The 25637-nt window shown below is 39.6% G+C and overlaps 1 long non-coding RNA gene across 1 annotated transcript in view; it reads left to right on the top strand.

Moving 5' to 3' along the window:
• The window catches only part of LOC147350337 (uncharacterized), a 90004-nt gene that overhangs the window by 3636 nt on the left and 60731 nt on the right, over positions 1–25637 (top strand). The window contains exon 2 of the long non-coding RNA XR_015148731.1: positions 13480–13630. This is a non-coding gene — a long non-coding RNA (uncharacterized LOC147350337). The remainder of the gene's footprint in view (positions 1–13479; positions 13631–25637) is intronic.

The following is a 25637-nucleotide window of genomic DNA, read 5'->3' as shown; positions in this document are numbered from 1 at the left end:
TTTCATAAAAATTGTAGTCAAAGAGTGATTTTGTAGAAAGTGGGTACAATAATATATGTTAGTGTGATGTATTTTGAGTGGGAAATGGTAATAAGCAGTGAATGTGGAGAGTGGTTCTCTTTTGGGTGGAAGGATTAGGAGGTTTTTATCTTCTGTGTTAAGTATTTCTGTAATAATAGGATTTTGGGAATTAATAACTGCTTCTGTGAACATCAAACCTCAATTTTGCACACCTGAATCAGACCACACACCATGTCAGTTCTGCAAGATATTGGTTGAAAATTACTGAAAAATCTGTCATATCTCATAGTGAAGCAAACTGTCAAAGGCAAAATTTTAAGGCGTAAAGTTGTCCATATGAGAGAATTTACACGGTGGTGACATATGGAGGCGTCTGTGTAAATAAAGTTTGTCAGACTTGTGTTTGTGATGCGGATGTGCCGTCCTCCTCTTTTCTCAGATCTCCTTTCCTGGTTCTTCAGACTTTCTTAGCACTATTTTCATCGTTAGCATTGGTTTCACTACATTTTTGGATTGAGGGTGGAGGAGGAGACAGGAAGAAGGATATTAACCAGAAGAGAAAGCTCTCTTCAAGGCAGGCCACGATCTGCGGAAATCTCTCAAAGGTGTCTCTCAAAACACTCCTGTTCTTAATTTTTGTTGAAACCATGCACACCCCTTTGATGTACTTGGTCTAGTAATACACACCTTCTTCCTTTACAGCCAGTCATATGAACTTATTTACATCACAAGTCTCTGCCAGAGGCCAGGAAAGAGATCTGTACAGTAATTCCAAACACGGTCAAAAAAGGAAGTGGCTCAGTAGTTTTCATAAAACTCAATGACACCTATCAAATGGCATTAGAAATATTTAGGAAGGACTATTCACAATTGCTTCAAACTGACATGATAGTACCTGTCTCAGATGAAATTGCACATTACTGGATAGCTTTTAAAACAATTCATCTGAAGTCATGCAGTCAGCAAGGCAGTGTCAACTGCCCAGAAAAACAGATAAGTGGTGATTGTACTTTGAAATAGAAATGAAGTCAAGGGTCTTCTATTGTTTTGAGTAAGTCAAGCCATCTAAAAAGGAAAACAATTTAAATGAAAAACATTCTTTTATATTGTGGTTTTTTCACTCGTAACTCACATTGTGCTTGCTGTCTATATGTGCCATCCTGTCTATTAATATAACTAGGAGGTAATTCTAAAAGCAAAGATTGTATATAGTTTTGCTAGTAGAATTAGTTGTGTAACCTTAGGCATTCACTCACCTTGTTATATTTTATTAGAAGTAGACTTAATTATAAAAGCAACAGTATGGGGAGTAAGCAAGCATAAAATCATTAACCATTCAATTTGCAAATTAAACAACAATAAATGTGCCGTAATATGTCACACATTTATGACCCAATCAAATCTTTTTTATCTAAAAACATGGAAATTTTTGAATTCTCAGAATAATTCTGGCCTTTTAAATTTCATCACTAATGCTGTGTGCTGAATTTAGACACGTTCAATAGTACCAAAAAGCATCTTGCTGTCAAAGCATTTATTTTTGTTCAGTTGCACTCTTTTAACCAGTCTTAGGGTACAAGCCTCCAAAAGTCAGTTTGCTCTCACAATCTGTACCCCTGCAATATTTCAATCCCCAGCTGGAGAGTCTCTCATTCACTCTCTTGTGGAGAAATCACCATCCAGGCTTGCTAAATGAGGGCAGAAGGCTCACTCAGCTTTCTTTCCCTACTGTGAAGTAACAGTAACCTTTCCTCGTTGTTTTGAGGACAGTCCAACATCATGATTAAGATAAGATCTAGCAAGAAGGTAGGGCTCATGTCTTGTTCTAGCATCCAGTGGAGTTTGGCCAGCTCATGTGTGTATATATGTATGTATGCATGCATGTTGTTTGCATGGATTTGCATCTTTAGAAGAGTGATACAGATTTACATAGCACAATGATTTTAAAGGACTGGTTAAGTTTTAGATATTAATTAATATGTTCTTCATAAGTTTACAAACCTGAGGTGCAATTTAGTCCAGTGGTCTCTTGGCATACAATGCACTGACAGCCAAAATCCTGTACCAAATCTGAGGCTGTTGCTCATGTATTTCAAACCATACTCCATATTTTTAAAAATGAATTAGGGTACTTGCTTAGAGACTGTATTAATAACTTTCTAAAATTTGAAAACCAAAAATTTAAAATAATCAGCTAATATATTCAAATACCCAGATGTTTGGCATTATACATTAAAATGGCTGGATATTTTTGTAGAGAGTCCCTATCCCAATGTTTGAAGTCAGGTAGCTGTGGTCTATGTCAACTATGAAAATAAGCATTGGCCCACAGTGGACTTGACTTTGCCCAGAGTTTATAAAAGATTATTTTATATGCAAAGGAATCAGGCAGTGCACTTAATGAGAATCAGGCATCATGCCTTAGAAACATGAAGTAGCCTGTCTTCATCACCTAAACAAGGGATTTTATGTTTGGAAGAAGCCCATGGATGCTAGTATTTCCTTGACTGCTGCTGCTGCTGCTAAGTCGCTTCAGTCGTGTCCGACTCTGTGCGACCCCATAGATGGCAGCCCACCAGTCTCCCCCGTCCCTGGGATTCTCCAGGCAAGAACACTGGAGTGGGTTGCCATTTCCTTCTCCAATGCATGAAAGTGAAAAGTGAAAGTGAAGTCGCTCAGTCATGTCCGACTCTTAGCGATCCCATGGACTGCAGCCTACCAGGCTCCTCCATCCATGGGATTTTCCAGGCAAGAGTACTGGAGTAGGGTGCCATTGCCTTCTCCGACTAGGTTCCACTAAATATAAATACATGATGTTTTATTTTACCTTATTTTTTACGACTGCCTTCTTCCCTTTGTATCTCTCTGTCATCAAGTTTCATTGGATATTTCTGCTATGTTCTAATTTCTAAACTTAGAGAACTGAGTGTGCTTCTTCAAAAGCCAGTCATAGGCTCTTTCAAAAAACTCAAGCTGATTACTTTATGAACATTTATCAAATTAGTATTTTATTGCACTACCTTTTCCAGTTTAAGGTGTTTGCAAAATTTTAATAATGGTCCTTTTTGTGTCTGCTTTCAGACTGGTTATGTGGTTGAACTGAAAAAAAAAATAGAATTTATAATCAGAATATTTGGGTCAAATTTAAATTTTTCTGCTTCAAGGAGTCAACCACCCAGAAATTTAGTTTTTTCATCTATAAAATAGAAACAGAAGAAAATCCTGCAATATGTGAAACATGGATGAGCCTTGAGGGTATTATGTTAGGTGAAGTGAACCAGTCACAGAAGGATAAATACTACATGGTTACACTAATAGGAGATACCTAAAATAGTCAGACTCTTAGAAGCAGAGTAGAGTGGTGGTTGCCAGGGGCTGGTGGAGGGGGAAATGGAAGGTTGCTAATAACAGGTCCAAAATTTCAGTTACGCAAAAATGCATAAGCCTTAGAGGTCTGCTGTAAAACATAGTGCCCATAGGTAATACTGTATCATATACTTAAAAATCTGTTAAGAGGATAAATCTCATAATAAGTGTTCTTACCACAGTAAACTAAAAATTTTAAAAAGCCAGGAAGAGTTATATTTGCCTTAAGTGTGGTGGACACATTTGGGAATGATCTGCTTATTACAATCCAATTGTTCTGAAATTACCCCTGGCCTACAGGTAGGCCTTGATAGCCATATTTGCTGTACATGGACCACCCCCACTGGCCAAAGATGTATGGACCAGGAAGGGGTATCTTTTCAAACTGAACTGTAGCTGTAGTTCCCAGCTACACTCTGCTGGGAACTTGAAGGTGAGACCAGGTAACTGTAATTCCATTGGACTGGTCTCTTATCAGAGGATAAGTAAACAGGAAATCTTGATGGTCAGATTGGATGCAATGAAACAGATACACAGAGAGAAGCAGAGTAAGTGATGAAAAGGACTACCCTTAGTTCCTTTTGGCCTTCCAGGTCCTGGTTCCAGCCTTTCCTTAGGCTGATTGCCCCTTGGGTTTTATGAAATGATGATGATGATAATAAAATGTCTTTCTTTCTTAAAATTTGACATTGATTTCTGTTATCTGCTTCTAAGAGGAATGACTAAACCACCTAAGATGTGCTGAGTATTAAATCATATTTGGAAGACTCTGTAAACCATTTTAAACAATATAAGTATTATATGATTATTATTGGAAAATGTCCTAATTCAAGAAGGGTGACTTTGAGGTAGAACAATGTAGAAGGTACTTGGGAGCAGATAGGATCCTTAGTTAGAATCTCTTTAATATTCTGAGTAAATGTGTGTTACTCTACTACCTCTAGTCAATTTTGTTTTTAGTCTAGTGATAACATGAGAAATGGAAATAAATTTGGCCTAAGAATGGTCTGATTTAACATTTTTAAGGCAAATAATTTTTGTCCTCTAAATATTTTTGAAAGTGACTTATAAAAATCCAGTAACATAATAACCTAAGAGAATTAATGGCAATCCTGAATCTTCATATATATATAAAAGATCAATTGATAGAACTGAAATTAGTGATTGAAAATGGGAAGCATAATAGTAATTATTAGCAAATATTGTTTTTTAAAAACTTTTTATTTGTGACATATAAATGCGTATTTTGTGTCTGCTTTCTGACCTGAGGCCCAAGAATGCCTGGTCTGGGTGTGGGGATGCCGGGAGATTTAAAGAAAATGATTCTTAAGTTCATATATATACCAGACATAATCCATAGATGTGATAAATGCATTAATTTGTATTAAAAACAATTAATACTTATTAAATAGTTACATGGACTATATATAATTCTCACAAACCTAGATATTATCTCCATGTTATAAATGAGATCTCTGGGATTTGGAGTGATTTAATAACTTGTTCGGGCTTCCTTGGTGGCTCAGATGGTAAAGAATCTGCCTGCAATGCAGGAGACATGGGTTTGATCCCTGGGTTGGGAAGATCTCCTGGAGAAGGGAATGTCAACTCACTCCAGTATTTTTGCCTGGAGAATTCCATGCACAGAGGATTTTGAGGGCTATAGTTCATGGGGTTGCAAAGAGTCAGACATGACTAGGTGACTAACACACACACACAGTAACTTGTTCAATGTTAAACAGGTAGTAAGCGGTAGAACTAATTTGCTTCTAGTCAGTATCAGTCCTGAGGTCTTAACTATCATATTACTTTACTTCCAGTATAAATATGATTAGGTTGAACCAAGATTGAGCATGTGCAAATATTAGCAATTTCAGAATTCAACCTGAAATTAATTTTAACTATTAACTCATATAAAGCACTAATTTGTTTATATACATAATCAAATCTAATGTATTTTAGTGATGTATGTTTTCTTATAATTCAGAAATCAAAAATACAGCTACTGTCTTATGGTGGATATCTTAGCCTGAGTTTCTAGAAATATAGAGCTGGAACTGGAGATTAAATTCTTTGGCTTTATTGGGAAGTGAAACATTAGAACAACAATAAAGAAAAGAAGAAGTGAAGCAGGGGAGAAAGAAAAGCGAATAATTGTAAATTTCTGAGCTTGCCACAGCTCAAAACACACACACACACACACACACACACACACACACAGAGCTGACTTCTCAGGTTACAGGTCATCTTCTCCTGCACATTCTACCAGTACAGTCTGTCAGAAACCTGAAGGCAAAGGAGTTCATCTGCTGGATCTTTCCTGCTTTCTCACTCTCACTGATCAAAGTTCACCCTCTCTAGGTTAATTTATCTGGTCTTTCTCTGTGGGCAGATTGCCTTCATCATCCATGTCTGGAAGTTATAGAGGCCAGAGCCCACCATGGGTTCAGTCTGACTAGGCAATATGACTAGATGATATCTGCTGTGAGTTCTTTTTAAAATTTTATTTATGTATTATTTTTGGCTGCGCTGGGTCTTTATTGCTGTATGCGGGCTTTCTCTGGTTGGGGTAAGCAGGGCCTACTTTCCAGTTGCATTGTGCAGGCTTCTCATTGTGGTGGCCTTTCTTATTGCAGAGCACCAGGCTCTAGGCACACAGGCTTCAGGAGTTGCAGCACGTGGGCTCAGTAGTTGCAACTCCTGGGCTCTAGAGCACAGGCTCGGTAGTTGTGGCGCACAGACTCTTTTGCTCTGCGGCGTGTGGGGTCCTCCTGGACGAGGTTGAACCCGTGTCCTCTGCATTGGCAGGCGGGCTCTTATCCACTGTACCACCAGGAAAGTCCCATCGCTGTGAGTTCTGATGCAGGAGATTGACTGAAGTGGTGCTGACACCCAGTCCTCACCCCAGAGGGTCCTGAGACATAGTGTTGGTACCTGCAACAGCAACAACTGAGTTGTTTTATTGAGCAAGGAGTTGATTCCCAGAGGGCAGGGTGAACCAAGCAAATCTAGGGAGGGTCATAAACTAGATCTGATATACGAGAACCTCAGTTTTATTGGCAGGGAAGAATTCCTGGTACTCTTAAAAAACTGAAAAATCAGAGAAGAACATAGCATTTTCTCCTGTGAATAGGTTACTTATTTTCCACTTCTTTTCCTGGGTTGCCTTACTATAAGTCATTCCTAATGAAATCACAGTTTCAACATTATGCTTTTGGGCAGCAGACTTCTCCCACCCCCAACTCTGTTTCTGCCGCAAGAACTGTAGCAGACAAAAAATGTAGTCTGCAATTCAGGAAAGATGGACTAAGAACCTTAACTGGTACAAAAAGGAAAGTTGTATCATTTCTAAATATCCAAGGCTTATCCATCTTTGAGAAACGATGTTTGCAGTTTTTAAAGCCCTCCAGTGACCATGATTTTGCCCTTTACTCTCATTGGAAAGACAGTACCTTCCATGATACAGTGCCTCTAAGCACTGCTATACGAACTAAATCTTGAAAATGCTCAATTCCCCAGACCACATTTCTGTTGTTGTTGGATGAGTCTCATTTCAATATTGGCTAAAAATGACCTTTCATAGTTCATCCATTCTGAATTGCCCATAGCTTGCAGTATTAGGATGTCAGCCAAATTGAAGAAAATGTAATCTTAGAATGCAGTGTATTACTAATTTTCTCCCCTCTCTTTAGATAGGTTTTCCAAGTAAAGCCTAGTGATAGGAAAATTGAGTGGGGCAGAGGAGACAAGGCAAAGGAGATTTTCTGGAATCCTGTGCTCTGAGTTTGCCATTGAAGTGTGCAGCCATATGGCAGCTGTCAGCATTGCCCCTGATGTCCAGCTCAGTGATAGCAGGACAGTCCCTTCAGGTGGAGAACAAATGATAAGATGATATGTCTTGTCTGCCTGTGTAAGGAAACTGTGTGTGAATACAACACTTCATGAAAAATCATGCTTGTTCTTTTCTTTCATGAACAAAACTCCTTTTCCTACCTAAAACCTGCCACAGAGCAAAGACATGATGGAAAATGTTTCCACACCAGGGAGTTTGAGATCCCTGGAAACCTATTTACTTGGCATGTACCTTTCACAACTATTAGGTTTTGTAGTTTGAAGACTCTTTATAACTTTAATTGTAGTTCACTGTGGAGTTGGCTTAAATTCAGTAGTTAAAGGTCAAAATACAATTACATAAGGAATTGGCAACCTCGATCAATTTGAAAGTGGCTCACATTTTCATCTTATTCTTTCATGGCCCCAGATTTGAGTATTTCTTAGAGAGAAATATTATATATATATAATACATATTATATATATATATATATATATATATATATATATATATGGAGGAAAATGAAATGAATTTCCAACATTCTGTGGTGATATGACAAATTACAGCAGGATTTTTTTTTAAAGTTCATAGTAGAAACTTGGACAATATCTTATTTTCCTTGTAACTCCCCATCCCTCCATCCCCAGAACTATACTGCTTAGGTGAGGTCTTTTTAGTTTCTCTATATTTCATTTTTGAAATACTGGGAGCACAGAAATGGTCAAAGGCACATAAGCAAAAAAAAAAAAAAAAGAGAGAGAGACTGAAATGTGTGTATCTGACTGCAAGTTTACTGTTTAGGCTGTAACAAATATAAAATTCTAGAAATACTTTAGGTCAAAGTCCTGGAGTTTTCATATAAAATGCAGCCCTTTAGAATCATTTAACTCCATTCAACATGATTATTATTTGTAACACTTGATGCCTGGCCAGTGATAGGTAGTCTGGAAGAGAAGATATCCTACTTTGTCTAACCTTGAGTGAAGCAACATGCAAATGACATTCCTAAATCACTTCATTCGTCCCCAAGACTCCTTCAATTCACAACAAACCTGTGACATAGACGGGTCCAATATTGTTTTTCTCATTTATAGAGAGGAAAACTGAAATTCCAAGGAAAAGCTTTACTTGCCTAAGATTATCCAAGAAGTGGTGTATGGGACTTAAATATACAATACCAGACCACCTTACCTGACTCCTGAGAAACCTGTGTGCCCGTCAAGAAGCAACAGTTAGAACTGGACATGGAACTGCAGACTGGTTCCAAATTGGGAAAGGAGTACATCAAGGCTGTGTATTGTCACCCTGCTTATTTGACTTATATGAAGAGTACATCATGCGAAATGCTGGGCTGGATGAAGCACAAGTTGGAATCAAGATTGCCAGGAGAAATATCAAAACCCAAGATATGCAGATGATACCACCCTCATGGCAAAAAGCAAAGTGGAACTAAAGAGCCTCTTAATGAAGTTGAGAGAGGAGAGTAAAAAAGTTGGCTTAAAACTCAACATTCAGAAGACTTAGATCATGGCATCTGGTCATATCACTTCATGGCAAATAGATGGGGAAACAATGCAAACTGACAGACTTTATTTTCTTGGGCTCCAAAATCACTGCAGATGGTGACTGCAGCCTTGAAATTAAAAGATGATTGCTGCTTGGACAAAAAGCCATGATTAATCTAGACAGCACATTAAAAAGCAGAGACATTACTTTGCCAACAAAGGTCTGTATAGTCAAAGCTATGGTTTTTCCAGTAGTCATGTATGGATATGAGAGTTGGATCATAAAGAAGGCTGAGTGCTGAAGAATTGATGCTTTTGAACTGTGGTGTTGAAGACTCTTTAGAGTCCCTTGGACTGCAAGGAGATCCAACCAGTCAATCCTAAAGGAAATTCACCCTGAATATTCATTGGAAGGACTGATGCTGAAGCTGAAGCACCAATACTTGGGCTATGTGATGTGAAGAGCCAACTCATTGGAAAAAACCCTGATGCTGGGAAAGATTGAAGGCAGGATAAGAAGGGGATGACAGAGGTTGAAATGGTTGGATGGCATCACCAGCTTGATGGCATGAGTTTGAGCAGCTCCGGGAGATGGTAAAAGATAGAGAAGCCTGTCGTGCTGCATTTCATGGGGTCACAAAGATTTGGACATGACTGACTGACTCAACAACAACAACATATTTTTCACTGTGGGACTCCAGTGATAATGGATACAGATGTTGTCAACCGCAGGGCAAGACACAAACATTTAGATCAAGCTACACACAAAAACAGTAGGTAGAGACATTACTTTGCCAACAAAGGTTCATATAGTCGAGGCTATGGTTTTTCCAGTGGTCATGTATGGATGTGAGAGTTGGACTGTGAAGAAAGCTGAGCACCAAAGAATTGATGCTTTTGAACTGTGGTGTTGGAGAAGACTCTTGAGAGTCCCTTGGACTGCAAGGAGATCCAACCAGTCCATTCTGAAGGAGATCAGCCCTGGGATTTCTTTGGAGGGAATGATGCTGAAGCTGAAACTCCAGTACTTGGTCACCTCATGTGAAGAGTTGACTCATTGGAAAAGACTCTGATGCTGGGAGGGATTGGAGGCAGGAGGAGAAGGGGATGACAGAGGATGAGATGGCTGGATGGCATCACTGATTCAATGGACGTGAGTCTGAGTGAACTCCGGGAGTTGGTGATGGACGGGGAGGCCTGGCGTGCTGCAATTCATGGGGTCACAAAGAGTCGGACACGACTGAGCCACTGAACTGAACTGAACTGAAGTTAATGATTGTTGTTGTTATTCAGGTTAATGGTAGCTATTTATAAATCATCCTGAGTAGGTTGTTTCATCTGCTGAAGCTGGAGCTACTCAACTGGTGCTCCAAATTTCCAGCAGGCCAGTTGCTAAAAAGAGTCATGAAAATATATAATTCACGTTCTCTGTGTGTGTGTGTGTGAGTTCTTGTAGACATGAGCATATATTATGTACACACACATATATTCAATAGGCACACACATACATTTTTGTACCTTATCAATCATCTACTTTTGTCAAACATTATTCTAAGTGCCAAGAGCACAGTGCTAAGCAGTAATAAAAGAACATATTAAATTTACAATAAGATACATTTTTGGTTTCTGATTGTCAAAATTTTTCCAGTTATATTTAAAAAAATAGTGATGGACACTCATATGCCATTCTTGATAACATAAAGAGGTACCAACTTTGGGGAGAGAATTTTGTTAATATGTATCTAAGGCATTAAAAATGTGCTGTAGAGTCAGCTGTTCAACTCCTAGGAATGTATCCTCTAGACATCAGGAGGCGCTCAACTGTATTGTACATTTGGAAGTTGCTAAGAGAGTGGATCTTAAAAGTTCTCATCACAAGGGAAAGAATTTGTAACTATATGTGGTGATGGATGTTAACTAAAATTATTGTGGTAATCATTTTTATAATATATACATAGATCATTATACAATAAAGCTAGTACAGTATGGCAATCATATCTCAATGAAATTTTTCAAAGTGAAGCTGTGGAACAGATAAGAAATTGCATATTTGGGCCTGAGGGCCACTTGAAGCCCACAGATGTGTTTTCTTTAGACTGCATGCTTTGTTTTGGTTTGATTTTGGGGGGCAGTGGGTTGTATTAAATTTTAATTCCTTTAAGATGGCCAGTTTAGACACTGGCTCCATGACTCCTTATTATCTTAAACAAGTCTGGTTCAAACATTTATGTATTCACCTGGTCCCTGTAGGCTTTTGAAACTGCAAATTTTGGATTAAATTTTTTCTGAGACCAATGTCAATTATGTTTATTTCCCACTGGAACTCACTCCCCTGCTCCCTCCCCCTAAAAATGATGTGATCAAGATTTAACTTCTAGGAAGTTTGATTAATGTTTATAAGAGAGGAAAATTATAAATTTAATAGTTCAGTTCAGCCGCTCAGTCATGTCCGACTCTTTGAGACCCCATGAATTGCAGCACGCCAGGCCTCCCTGTCCATCACCAACTCCCGGAGTTCACTCAGACTCACATCCATCGAATCAGTGACGCCATCCAGCCATCTCATCCTCTGTCATCCCCTTATCCTCCTGCCCCCAATCCCTCCCAGCATCAGGGTCTTTTCCAATGAGTCAACTCTTCGCATGAGGTGGCCAAAGTACTGGAGTTTCGGCTTTAGGATGAATCCCTCCAAAGAAATCCCAGGGCTGATCTCCCTTAGGATGGACTGGTTGGATCTCCTTGCAGTCCAAGGGACTCTCAAGAGTCTTCTCCAACACCACAGTTCAAAAGCATCAATTCTTTGGCGCTCAGCTTTCTTCACAGTCCAACTCTCACATCCATACATGACTACTGGACGAACCTTTGTTGGCAAAGTAATGTGTCTGCTTATGAATGTGCTATCTAGGTTGGTCATAACTTTCCTTCCAAGGAGTAAACGTCTTTTAATTTAGAATGCAATAATAAAAAAGATAATGAGAGTTATCATATATTTACTCTGATGTGATTATTCTAGGTAGTTTACATACATTAATGCATTTAATACTTGTGACAATCCTACAGTTCTAACAATAGTGGGAAGAACTTTTATTGCTCTTATTTTGTGCATAAGGAGACTGCCACAAAAATAAGTGATTTTTCCAAAGGTTTAGGTAAAGGGTAGGATCAAAATTTGATTTCAGAGAGTCTGCCTCCCTTTTTAACCAATATACTTAACTCTAGTATATTCATAAAATGGAATTCTATTCAGCCACTAAGTATGCTAGGAAAGTGTCCAGGAGAACAGACTTTAAAGTGTTTAAGGTAGTTCTCTTATTATGTGAAATCCTGAGTATTATTTCATTTTTTTCTCATTTAGATTTTCTAATAATGAATACATATGTAGTGTTTCTAAAATAGACATAAAATGTTATTTAAAGAAGAAGAAGAGCCAAGATAAGGTTTTGTATTAAAAGAAGAATAATAGCAATTCAAACTGGGCTGCATTCTCTGGTGTCGCTGTGACATGTCACCTTTGAATTTGCACAAGGCAACTGCAAGAGGATCATCCCTTACAAAGCTTTAAGCCTAGTCTAAAACAGCCCAAATGCCCATTTTCTTTTTCTGATGCAAACCATGCATATTGTCACACCATGAGCAATAGCATGTGAATGTCCCAAGTGAAACTTAGAGAACAAACTAAAACACTTAATATACCCCTGTAGAGGGAGGTGAAATCAAAACTGTAGTATTCACCAGAAGTCCTCATTCTTTTATGATAGACACTAAAGCAGTGACCCTATAAGTTGCCGTGTCTGAGATTCCAGCTGCAACACACTGAGGACAGTACTTTGCTTATTTCTGGAATATTGCTGTGTTCAACTCTGGATACGGTAACTGGTTTTAATGTCCTTTGTGGCATCCATGACATATGTGTGTATGGGAATGGTGGACAACCTCAAGGAGACATGGTAGGAGGTTTAGTCTCATATATATGCTCAATCCCTTCAAGACTAGAACCCTCTAAGTATGATTTATCAAAGACCACTGCTAAATAGTAACATCAGAAAGTGATACCATGGATCCAACAGGTAGTAGCTTCTAAGTCCCCAGAGTTTGGAGGCACATTTGCCTTCAAAAACAGAATGTCCAAAATGAGAAGTTGTTGTTGTTGTTGTTCAGTTGCTAAGTTGACTTTGACTCTTTGTGATCCCATGAGCTGCAGCACATCAGGCTTCCCTGTCCTTCACTATCTCCTGGAGATTGCTCAAACTCATGTCCATTGAGTCAGTGATGTCATCCAACCATTTCATTTGCTGTAGCCCCCTTCTCCTGCTGTCCTCAATCTTTCTATCTTTAGGGTCTTTTCCAATGAGTCATCTCTTCTCATCAAGCAGCCAAAGTATTGGAGCTTCAGCTTCAGTATCAGTCCTTCCAATGAATATTCAGGATTGATTTCCTTTAGGACTGACTCGGAGAAGGCAATGGCACCCCACTCCAGTACTCTTGCCTGGAAAATCCCATGGATGGAGGAGCCTGGTGGGCTGCAGTCCATGGGGTCTCGAAGAGTCAGACACAACTGAGTGACTTCACTTTCACTTTTCACTTTCATGCACTGGAGGAGGAAATGGCAACCCACTCCAGTGCTCTTGCCTGGAGAATCCCAGAGACGGGGGAGCCTGGTGGCTGCCGTCTATGGGGTTGCACAGAGTCAGACACGACTGAAGTGACTTAGCAGCAGCAGCAGCAGCAGGACTGACTGGTCTGATCTCCTTGCAGACCAAATGAGCAGAGCACCAGTAAAGTGGAAGAACAGGTTCCATTGCAAGAGAAATGAGCAAATCTGAAAAAAGATGTCTCTGAATGAAGCACAAATGTAAACAACTGGGATAGTGTGAAGAGCTCACAATGTCGGGACCATTGCTGTACAGTAAGTTATATTCAAACTCTGTGTTATTATACAAAATTCAGGTGTTGTGAATAATACAGTGTAGAGGAGCTAATTAAGTTTACTTTTAAAACAATGGGCATGTGCTAATTTGTGTCATATACCAATGAGGTACCCAAAGATAGGCAAAGGCTAATTTTTAATAGCCTTGTAGGATCACCCAAGATGGAAGAGTCATAGTGGAGAGTTCTGACAAAATGTGGTCCTCTGAAGGAAGGAATGGCAAACCACTTCAGTATCCTTGCCTCGAGAACCCCATGAACAGTATGAAAAGGCAAAAAGATATAACACTGAAAGATGAACTCCGCAGGTCGGTAGGTGCCTAGTATGCTCCTGGAGAAGAGTGGAGAAATAACTCCAGAAAGAATGAAGAGAGCCAAAGCGAAAGCAATGCCCAGTTGTGGATGTGACTAGGGATGGAAGTAAAGAACAATGGAGCACAGGAATCTGGAATGTTAGGTTCATGAAGTTGGTGCTGTACAGGAAGGCCTGGCGTGCTGCAGTCCATGGGGTCACAAAGAGTTGGACTCAACTGAGTGACTGAACTAAACTGAACTGAACTGAAACAGAAGATGACAAGAGTGAACATCAGCATTTTAGGAATGAGTGAACTAAAATGGACCAGAATGGGCAAATTTAATTCAGATGACCATTATATCTACTACTGTGGGCAAGACTCCCTTAGAAGAAATGGAGTAACCCTCATAGTCAACAAAAGAGTCCAAAATGCAGTACTTGGATGCAGTCTCAAAAACAACAGAATGATCTCTGAACATTTCCAAGGAAAACCTTTCAATATCACAGTAATCCAAGTCTATGCCCCAACCACTAATGCCAAAGAAGATGAAATTCAATGGTTCTATGAAGACCTACAAGACCTTCTAGAATTAACACCAAAAAAAGATGTCCTTTCTATCATAGGGGACTGGAATGCAAAAGTAGGAAGAGATACCTGCAGTAACAGGCAAGTTTAGCCTTGGATTACAAAATGAAGGTGTGCAAAGGCTAGCAGAGTTTTGCCAAGAGAACCCATTGGTCATAATAAACACTCTCTTCCAACAACACAAAAGATGACTCTACACATGGACATCACCAGATGGTCAATACTGAAATCAGACTCCTTATATTCTTTGCTGCTGGAGATGGAGAAGCTCTATACAGCCAGCTAAAAAAAGACTGGAAGTTGACTGTGGCTCAGATCATGAACTCCTTATTACAAATTCAGACTTAAATTGAAGAAAGTAGGGAAAAACACTAGACCATTCAGGTATGACCTAAATCAAATCCCTAACAATTATACAGTGGAAATGACAAATAGATTGAAGGGATTAGATCTGATAGAGTATCTGAAGAACAATGGACAAAGGTTCATGACATTGTAAGAAGGTGGTGATCAAGAAGGTGGTAATCCCCAAGAAAAAGGAATGCAAAAAGTCAAAAAGGATGTCTGAGGAGGCCTTACAAATACCTGAGAAAAGAAGAAAAGCTGAAGGCAAATGAAAAAAGGAAAGATATACCCATCTGAATGCAGAGTTCCAAAGAGTAGCACAGAGAGATAAGAAAGCCTTCCTCAGTGATCAATGCAAAGAACTAGGGGAAAACAATAGAATGGGAAAACAAGAGATCTCTTAAAGAAAATTAGAGATGCCAAGAGAACATTTCATACAAACAAGGGAACAATAAAGGACAGAAATGGCATGGATCTAACAGAAGCAGAAGATATTAAGAAGAGGGGGCAAGAATACACAGAAGAACTATACAAAAAAGATCTTCATGACCCTGATAACCACAATGGTATGATCACTCACATAGAGCCAGACATCCTGGAATGCAAAGTCAAGTGGGTCTTAGAATGATTCACTATAAACAAAGCTAATGGAGGTGATGGAATTCCAGTTGAGCTATTTCAAATCCTGAAAGATGATGGTGTTAAACTATGCCAGTAAATTTGGAAAACTCAGCAGTGGCCACAGGACTGGAAAAGGTCAGTTTTCATTCCAATCACAAAGAAAGGCAATGCCAAAGAATGTTCAAACTACTACACAATTGCACTTATCTTATATATTAGCTAGCAAAGTAATGCTCAAAATTCTCCAAGCTAGGCTTCAGCAGTACATGAACCAAGAAGCTCCAGATGTTCAGGCTGGATTTAGAAAAGGCAGAGGAACCAGAGATGAAATTGCCAACATCCACTGGATCATAGAAAAAGCAAAAGAGTTCCAGAAAAACATCTACTTCTGCTTTATTGACTACTCTAAAGCCTTTGACTATGTGGATCACAATAAACTGTGGAAAATTCTTCAAGAGATGGGAATACCAGACCACCCTACCTGCCTCCTGAGAAATCTGTATGCAGGTTAAGAACCAACAGTTATAACTGGACATGGTTCCAAATTTGGGAAGGAGTACATCAAGGCTGTATATTGTCACCCTGCTTATTTAATTTATATGAAGAGTACATCATGAAAAATGCTAGGCTGGATGAAGAACAAGCTGGAATCAAGGTTGCTGGGAGAAATATCAATCATCTCAGATACACAGATGACACTACCCTTATGGCAGAAAGTGAAGACAACTAAAGAGCCTTTTGATGAAAGAGGAGAGTGAAAAAAGTTGGCTTAAAACTCAACATTCGAAAAACTAAGATCACGGCATCTGGTCCCATCACTTCTTGGCAAATAGGGAAACAATGGAAACAGTGAGAGATTTTATTTTTGGGGGCTCCAAAATCACTGCAGATGGTGACTGTAGCCATGAAATGGAAAGATGCTTGTTCCTTACAAGAAAAGCTATTACTAAGCTAGACAGCATATTAAAAAGCAGAGACATTACTTTATTCAGAGAGGTGTGTCTAGTCAATTCAGTTCAGTTCAGTTGCTGAGTCGTGTCTGACTCTTTGCGACCCCATGGACTGCAGCACTTCAGGCCTCCCTGTCCATCACCAACTCCGGAGTTTACTCAAACCCATGTCTATCAAGTCAGTGATGCCATCCAACCATCTCATCCTCTGTTGTCCCTTCTCCTCCTGCCTTCAGTCTTTCCCAGCATCAGGATCTTTTCAAATGAGTCAGCTCTTTGCATCAGGTGGCCAAAGCATTGGAGTTTCAGCTTCAACATCAGTCCTTCCAATGAACACCCAGGACTGATCTCTTTTAGAATGGACTGGTTGGATCTCCTTGCAGCCCAAGGGACTCTCAAGAGTCTTCTCCAACACCACAGTTCAAAAGCACCAATTATTCGGCACTCAGCTTTCTTTATGGTCCAACTTTCACATCCATACATGACTACTGGAAAAACCATAGCTTTGACTAGATGGACCTTTGTTGGCAAAGTAATGTCTCTGCTTTTTAATATGCTGTCTAGGTTGGTCATAACTTTTCTTCCAAAGAGTAAGCATCTTTGTCCTGCTTTATTTTGTACTCCAAGGCCAAACTTAATATGTAAAATAACTTAAAAAAATCCTTAGGAAATGTCAAGGTAAGTAATTTTTTTTTCTTTCTGTGCTTCATTTGAAATGATTTATACAAAATCTTCTGTAGTAATCTTCATGAAGTTTCAAAGACGGAGATACTTGTTTTGGTTTCAAAATAGTCTCACAATCTTTTCCTTTATAACCATGCTTGGTGTCTTTGCAAATATCAAGACTTTTACATAGGCTTTCCCTTATTTTATTAAGTGGCAAACAGGTATTCATGAATAAAATCTTTACCTAACATTTTGAAGTATTAGTAAGATTTCTAAAACTTTATTTCAAACATACTTTGGACATCAGTCAATTCATTATGCATGTAGTCATTTAAAATAGCACCTGAAACACACATAATTAAATTCAAGTCTGCCAAAATCGCAGTATAGACTTGGAATATAAATTTAAGCCAGATAATCGAATTTTTGCACCTTCTTTGCAGCAGTTTTTGCTCTGAATCATTTTTTTCACTTTATTTCTTTAGATGTGGACTTTGCGTGTCTTTGTTTTTAGCCCAAATGCCTCTGATATTTAAGAAAAAATCATTTTCAGTAGGAAAAACTGTTCTGTTTCCCCAAAATTTACATTTTAGACCAACTAGTTCCTTTGTATAGCTGTTACCACTGCATTCCAGACTACTGATAAGCTTTCATTAATCAGCCGTCTGTTCTTAGTTAAAATATTTCAGAATTTAAAAATAATAAATCAGTTTTGAGTGTACATTCCTCTTTGTGCTTGAAACTTTCCTAAATACTGACAAGGTATACTTAAAGACAGCTTTTTCTACTATAAACTTATTCATCTTACAATGCATGTAGTTATGATAGTCATAAATGTGGCAAGACAGACAGAATAAGAAAATAATGTTGATTAAATACAGATCAAAAATACCAATGAACACTTGTTTGCCATAGGACACTTGAAGGGTATTTTTACTTAATTATTTTACTTGGATCTGTTAGTGGGCTGAATTCTAATGGAAGCAGGTACCTTAAAAAGCATGGGAAGGTTGTTAGGGATATAAGAGTTAGCTTATATGTTACAGATGTGAGGTGCATAAAAAAGCATTTCATATTATTGCACATTTTTAATTTGCTTTTTTCATAAAAACCTGAATGCTCTTCTCTGTCCTCTGTGCATTAGAGCTGAGTAAAAAAATCCACTACTTAAAAAAATTTATTTTATTTTTAATTGGAGAATATTACCTTACAATATTATGATGGTTCCTGCCATACATCAACATGAATCAGCCATACATCAATGTATATATGTCCCCTCCCTCTTAAAGCACCTCCCTCCTCATCCCTACTAGTTTGAGAGTGGAGAAATGGAATGACAAATAGGAATCACTTACTAAGTTTTCTTTTCATGTGTAAAAGGCAACACTTAAAAAAGTGTGACTTTTATTACATCTGCTAAGTTAGAGTAGTATTTTTCTACTCGATGTCATGGTACCATAGGCATGTCACTCCCTTTTTTCACATGCAGTGAAATTCCAGATGAGTTGAGGGAAATGAACTTCCTCCTCTCCATAACCAATGTTCATGGAGGGAAGAAGAAAGAAAAGGTTGACTTAATCAGTGAGAAAGAGTTCATTTCCAGGGACACTGACATTGAGAGAGCAAGCTCAGGTGCTGCTGATGACTCAGTGTTGACAGGAAAGCCAGCAAAGCCTTTTCTAAAGTGAATAATTTGGTAATGTCATGTTAGGTAGCAAAGCGTTTAATTACCCTTAATAATGTATAATTCCAGTGGTCAGCTTATATGTTGCAGATGTGAGGTGCATAAAAACACATTTCGTATTATTACACATTTTTAGTTTGCTCTTTTCATAAAAACCTGAATGCTTTTCAAAGTCTTCTGTGTATTAGAGTAAAATAAATCCACTACTTTTTTTTTTAATTGGAGGATAATTACTTTACTATATTGTGATGGTTTCTGCCATACATCAACCTGAATCAGCCATTTTTTGCTAGGTCGCGTCAGTCGTGTCCGACTCTGTGCAACCCCATAGATGGCAGCCCACCAGGCTCCACCGACCCTGGGATTCTCCAGGCAAGAACACTGGAGTGGGTTGCCATTTCCTTCCCCAATGCATGAAAGTGAAAAGTGAAAGTGAAATTGCTCAGTCGTGTCCGACTCTTAGCGACCCCATGGACTGCAGCCTACCAGTCTCCTCCATCCATGGGATTTTCCAAGCAAGAGTACTGGAGTGGGGTGCCATTCCCCCTTAAACCACCTTCCCACCTCCCTTCCCATCCCTGCTTTTAAAGTACTGTGTCTTCAGTTCCTGCCTTAGTCTGTTCAGGCTGCTACAACAAAAATACCATAAACTGAGTGGCTTAAAAAGAGCCATTTATTTTCCTTAATTCTGGAGGCTGGAAAGTCCAAGATGCCAGCAGATTCCTTGTTTGGTGAGAGTCTGCTTCCTGGTTCATAGATGGTCATCTTCTTGCTGTGTCCTCACAAGGGAGCTCTCTGAGGTCTCTTCTATAAGAGCACTAATCCCATTCTTGGGAGCTCCAATTTCAGGACCTAATCACCTACCATAGGTTCTACCTCCAAATGCCACTCTGGAGATTAATTCTCAACATGTGACTTTTGGGGGGTAGGGGACACACAAACATTTATTCTATATCAGCTTTCTATACATCCACTTTTTTTCCTCTTCACCAGAAAATATTTCAAGAAATAAATTATGATTGTTATTTTTTGAAGTACCTTCTGCAGATGCCCCCTCCCCTGCAGTTTGTGTTTGGAATTGTATTAGCTGCTGTGAAAAATGTAGTAGAATTAAAACATGTGTTTCCCATCGGGGCTGCCCATAGCCTATAAAGAGTCTGTGTGTAAATTTGAAAAAGATGCCCCTTTCCCTGGCAGCCACAGCCCCGAACCAGGGTCCAAGACTGGAGGGTAGAGCTCTGGCCAGACTTCAGCCCCTGCTCACGCCTTATCTGGGTGCCTGTGTGGGACGACCCCACCAGCAAGACACGGGGCCTCGTTCCTGCCTTCCCCTCTGGAGTCTTCACCGAAGTTGGGGAGAGTGGTAGATAGGCAGCCGCTAGAACACCCTGTGGTGTGTAGCTAAACGTGGGATTATGTGGCTTGAACTGAGAGTGGAGACATGGAGAAAATGAAAACAGTGGAGAGGAAGAGTTTCCGCTCGGTGTAAGCATTTTGATTTCATTTCAAAACATGGAGGTTCGTTTGGGTCTTGCTTAGCTTGGTGCAAATTTACCCTGACGAGCATTTGTGGAGAAGCAAAGGCCCCTCTCTAAAGTGTATGAGGTCCTGAGGTTCACGTACTTTCCAAGGAAGAAAGAAGGGACGTTCCGAATGACTGATATTGGATTTTCCACCACAGTTTGGCAGATGGAGGTTCAAGCTGGTTCTAATTAAATCTGAGAAAATCAAGAAATGTGCCAGGCATTATGATAAGTATTGAACACACATTTGAACTTACAGATGATCTGCAAAACACTCTTTTGAGGATACTGCTTTTCATGGCAGCTGCATTTTACAGATGAGAAAACTGAAGCTTGAAAGAGTTTAGTAACTTGTCACCAGCTGGTAAATGGCAGTGCCCTCATTCAAACTGGGCAGCACCCAAAGGTATCACCATGTGGCCGCACTGCCTGGCTCTACCAGGGCTGAGTCCACAAGTCATACACTTCACAGCACGCAGACAGGCTCAGCAGGCAACTTTACGAACTAGTAGTTCTGGCACAAATTGAAGGACTTTTGTTAAAATATTGGTATTGTGACTAGAGGAAAAATAGGAATAGCACATGACCAATATCCATATTCCTTGAGGTCCACATGACTAAACTGGGTATGGTGTGTGTGGGCTCCATCATATGTCTGACTCTTTGCGACCCCATGGGCTGCAGCCTGCCAGGCTTCTCTGTCCGTGGAATTTCCCACTCAAGAATACTGGAGTGAGTTGCCATTTCCTTCTCCCAAACTGGGTGTAGTTATGACATATCATATAAGATAAGCCTATATGCATATGACATGTGGAGCATGTCTTCTACACATGCTAATAACGACATGCATAAAAACAGCTCAGGTGATTTTCAAAGCCCTTAAAGACTTCCTGGATCCTACTTGTTAATTGTTGATATTTAACTCACTATTTTGACTTTATTTATGCCTTTCCCCACGTATATTTTCCACTCACATCTCCATTACTGAGCAAGAAGAAGGCATGGGAGTAGGGTATGGGCAAGAACTAGGTATTAAGTCTGAAGGCTGGGGAACCTGCACAGGAGCCAGTGGGAGGTGATACTGAGCCAGGCTGAAGGACCTTGCTGGCCTGCATGGAGAGCTTGAGGGGGGGCGCTGAGGCATGAGCCCATAAAGTTCTAATACTGTCCAAGGCAGGAGGAGGGGGGCTCTCTATTGACTGATCCAGATTCACATTCAAACTGGTTCTAATTAAATCTGAGAGAAGAAGGAAAATGAAGGAAGGTTAAATTACCTCCATCCTAAATGTCATAGGAAAGGAGACAATGGAACTTATCTTCCAAGCTGAGATCTTTTTGAGGGTAAAAGGGAATTACTGTAGGTATGAGATATGTTAGTCCCCAGAAAACTGGAAAATAAGGCTTACATATCCCATATCTCTAGTTATTTTTCTTTGTATAGTATTTTAGAGCTTAGCCAGGTACCCATTTCTGTATTTAGGATATACTAAGCATCAACCACCATAGGCTCAATTGAATGATTTATTTTATTCTTCCTGAGATAAACTTTTTTTTTTAAGAGAAAATATTTCCATTTGAAGTTTATCAAGAATCCTCTACTTCACTCATATATACTTTAGTCTATTTTATGAGTTGGGTTAGCCAAGATTTGGATCAGAAAGTCAAAGGTGAGAGGAAGAAATAATCAGGGAAGTCAAGTGGGATGCTCCCAAGTGAACTCCTTAAATGCATACTTGCCAGATTGGTCTTCAAAGCCTTCGATAATATATACTGTTAATCTTCCTTCTTATCTGCTCTCTCCACTCCTCTGCTCAACCACCCCTACCACACATATCTTCATCTGCCTTCAGTTCAGTTGCTCAGTTATGTCCAACTTTTTGCAACCCCATGGACTGCAGCACGCCAGGACTCCCTGTCCATCGCCAACTCCCGGAGCTTGCTCAAACTCATGTCCATCAAGTCAGCAATGCCATCCACCTGTGTCATCCTCTGTCGTCCCCTTCTCCTCCTGCCTTCAATTCTTCCCAGCATCAGGGTCTTTTTCAGTGAATCAGCTGTTTACATCAGGTGGCCAAAGTATTGGAGTTTCAACTTCAGCATCAGTCCTTCCAATGAACACCAAGGACTGATCTCCTTTAGGACGGATTGGTTGGATCTCCTTGCAGTCCAAGGGACTCTCAAGATTCTTCTCCAACACCACAGTTCAAAAGCATCAATTCTTTGGTGCTCAGCTTTCTTTATGGTCCAACTCTCACATCCATACATGACTACTGGAAAAACCATATCTTTGACTAGATGGACCTTTGTTGGCAAAGTAATGTCTCTGCTTTTGAATATGCTGTCGAAGTTGGTCGTAGTGCTCCTTCTAAGGAGCAAGTGTCTTTTAATTTCATGGCTGCAATAACCACCTGCAGTGATTTTGGAGCCCCAAAATAGCCTCTCACTGTTTTCCCATCTATTAGTCATTAAGTGATGGGACTGGATGCCATGATCTTAGATTTTTGAATGCTGAGTTTTAAGCCAACTTTTTCACTCTGCTCTTTCACTTTCATCAAGAGGCTCTTTAGTTCTTCTCTTTCTGCCATAAGGGTGCTGTCATCTGCGTATCTGAGGTTATTGATATTTCTCCTGGCAATCTTGATTCCAACTTGTACTTGATCCAGCCTGACATTTTGCATGATGTACTCTGCATCTAAGTTAAATAAGCTTTAACTTATTTAAAGTTCATGACATTGTACAGGAGGCAGTGATCAAGACCATCCCCAAGAAGAATAAATGCAAAAAACACAAAATGGTTGTCTGAGGAGCCCTCACAACTTCCTGAGAAAAGAAGAAAAGCTAAAGGCAAATGAGAAAAGGAAAGATATACCCATTTGAATGCAGAGTTCCAAAGAATAGCAAGGAGAGCTAAGAAAGCCTTCCTCAGGGATCAATGCAAAGAAATAGAGGAAAACAATAGAATGGGAAAACAAGAGATCTCTTCAAGAAAATTAGAGATGCCAAGAGAACATTTCATGCAAACATGGGCTCAATAAAGGACAGAAATGGCATGGGTCTAACAGAAGCAGAAGATATTAAGAAGAGGTGGCAAGAATACACAGAAGAACTATACAAAAAGATCTTCATGACCCAGATAACCACAATGGTGTGATCACTCACCTAGGGCCAGACATCCTGGAATGTGAAGTCAAGTGGGCCTTAGAAAACATCACTATGAACAAAGCTAGTGGAGGTGATGGAATTCCAGCTGAGCTATTTCAAATCCTGAAAGATGATACTGTGAAAGTCGTGCACTCAATATGCCAGCAAATTTGGAAAACTCAGCAGTGGCCACAGGACTGGAAAAGGTCAGTTTTCATTCCAATCACAAAGAAAGGCAATGCCAAAGAATATTCAAATTAGCGCACAATTGCACTCACACCCTAGCTAGCAAAGTAATGCTCAAAATTCTCCAAGCTAGGCTTCAACAGTACATGAACCATGAACTTCCAGATGTTCAGGCTGGATTTAGAAAAGGCAGAGGAACAAGAGATCAAGTTGCCAACACCCACTGAACCATAGAAAAAGCAAGAGAGTTCCATAAAAACATCCACTTCTGCTTTATTGGCTATGCTAAAGCCTTTGACTGTGTAGATCACAACAAACTGTGGAAAATTCTGAAAGAGATGGGAATACCAGACCACCTTACCTGCCTCCTGAGAAATCTGTACGCAAGTCAATAAGCAACAGTTAGAACAGGACATGGAACAATGGACTAGTTCCAAACAGGAAAGGAATACATCAAGGCTGTTTACTGTCATCTGCCTGCTAGTCTCCAAAATGTCCTACTCACTTGTACCTTGGATCTTTGCTCAAACTCAGAACTCAAATGCACTTCTCCCCAAAACCTTACTTGCTCCACTATCTCCCTAGCAGAACACTCTATTTTCTTTTAGTTTCAGTTCCAATGATCAAATTCTGTGAATAGGGTTATTTTAAATCTCCTCAATTCCATATATATCTCCTATACTATCTATCATACCCTCTCTCTATAGGGTAACCATGTAATTCATCATCCAAACCAGTATACTTCTTAAAGCATAAGGATGTGCTATAGATAATTAACAGGTGTTAACTAATATGTAACAAGTTTGAGAAAGTGGGATGTGTCATCAACAAACTGGAATTTTTGAGATGTGTGACTATTTCTCTTGCTATTATGTGAGCTTCAGAAAGGCAAGTGTATTGGTCAAGATATGTCAGGTTGATGCTTCAGTAACAAAATATTCCAAAATTTCAGTGGCTTAATTAGAAAAAAAGAGAAAGAGTATGTATCACGCTACCTGTCCAGCATGTGGACATCTGGACAGTTGCTCAGAATTCTACCTGGTAAAGGCTCTATCATTGTGGAACTGCACCATCTAGAGCAGCCTTCTTGGTTGTCAAGGAAGGGGAAGAGGAACAGGGAAAGTAATGAGCTAACTCTTCTATGCGTTGACCTCCCTTCCACTGACAGATCTTTGGCAGTACCGATCATCTTGTCTTGCCCAACCCCACAGAGGCTGATAAATGCAGCAGAGCAGATCAAATGTTTGGTGGACACTGTTTTCTCTGTTAAAGGGAAGATTCTTGGGGCCTCTATTTTTGTATATTTATATCCCCAAGTGTAGTGATATATACATGGAAAAGAGTCAATAATTATTTGTCATCTTAAATGTGTTGAGTTAAGTAGTTTGCCTTGCCCTGCTTTCCACTGTATATTATTTGCCTACTTGAAGAGGAAACCTGACTTTTTGAAAGCCAGGTTTATGTCTGAATAACTTACCCTCTCTATATCAGAAACAAATGCTTTAAAACCAAAAACAAAAATAAGGAAAGGGTGGGAGTTCATTCTCACCATGAGATACTGCCACTCATAAACATATGGAGGCGCCTCTCATTGCCAAAACATCTGTTTGCTGTTGTGTAGACATGGCCTGTCTGATGTGATCTACATTTAAAAGTATGTTATTACATATAGATCTATGACCGAAGATTACACATGGAATCTTGTGAAATTTACTGATGGCTTTAACACTGGGAGCTGGAGTGTAAAATCCATTCAAGTAACCCTCAAGCTGAATCTTTGAGATTGCACGCAAAGAACTGGAGAAAGGAGCACAGTTTGTTCTTTCCACATGGGCAGAGGTATTTCATGTGGGGGGCAGGGCTTCTGGAGCATCACACTGTGAGAGGGCCTCATCTGTGCCCAGGCTGGATGGGATGGTCATGGAAGTGGAAAGAATTGGGGAAGAAATAATCTTTGATACTGTTGTCAGCTCTTTATCCTTTGGTCTTC

The sequence above is a fragment of the Bos grunniens genome, chromosome 20, assembly GCF_055505025.1.
Source record: "Bos grunniens cultivar Pamir isolate PY7600 chromosome 20, Bosgru_T2T1.0, whole genome shotgun sequence".
Taxonomy (NCBI): domain Eukaryota; kingdom Metazoa; phylum Chordata; class Mammalia; order Artiodactyla; family Bovidae; genus Bos; species Bos grunniens.
This window is presented reverse-complemented; position numbering and strand designations above follow the sequence as displayed.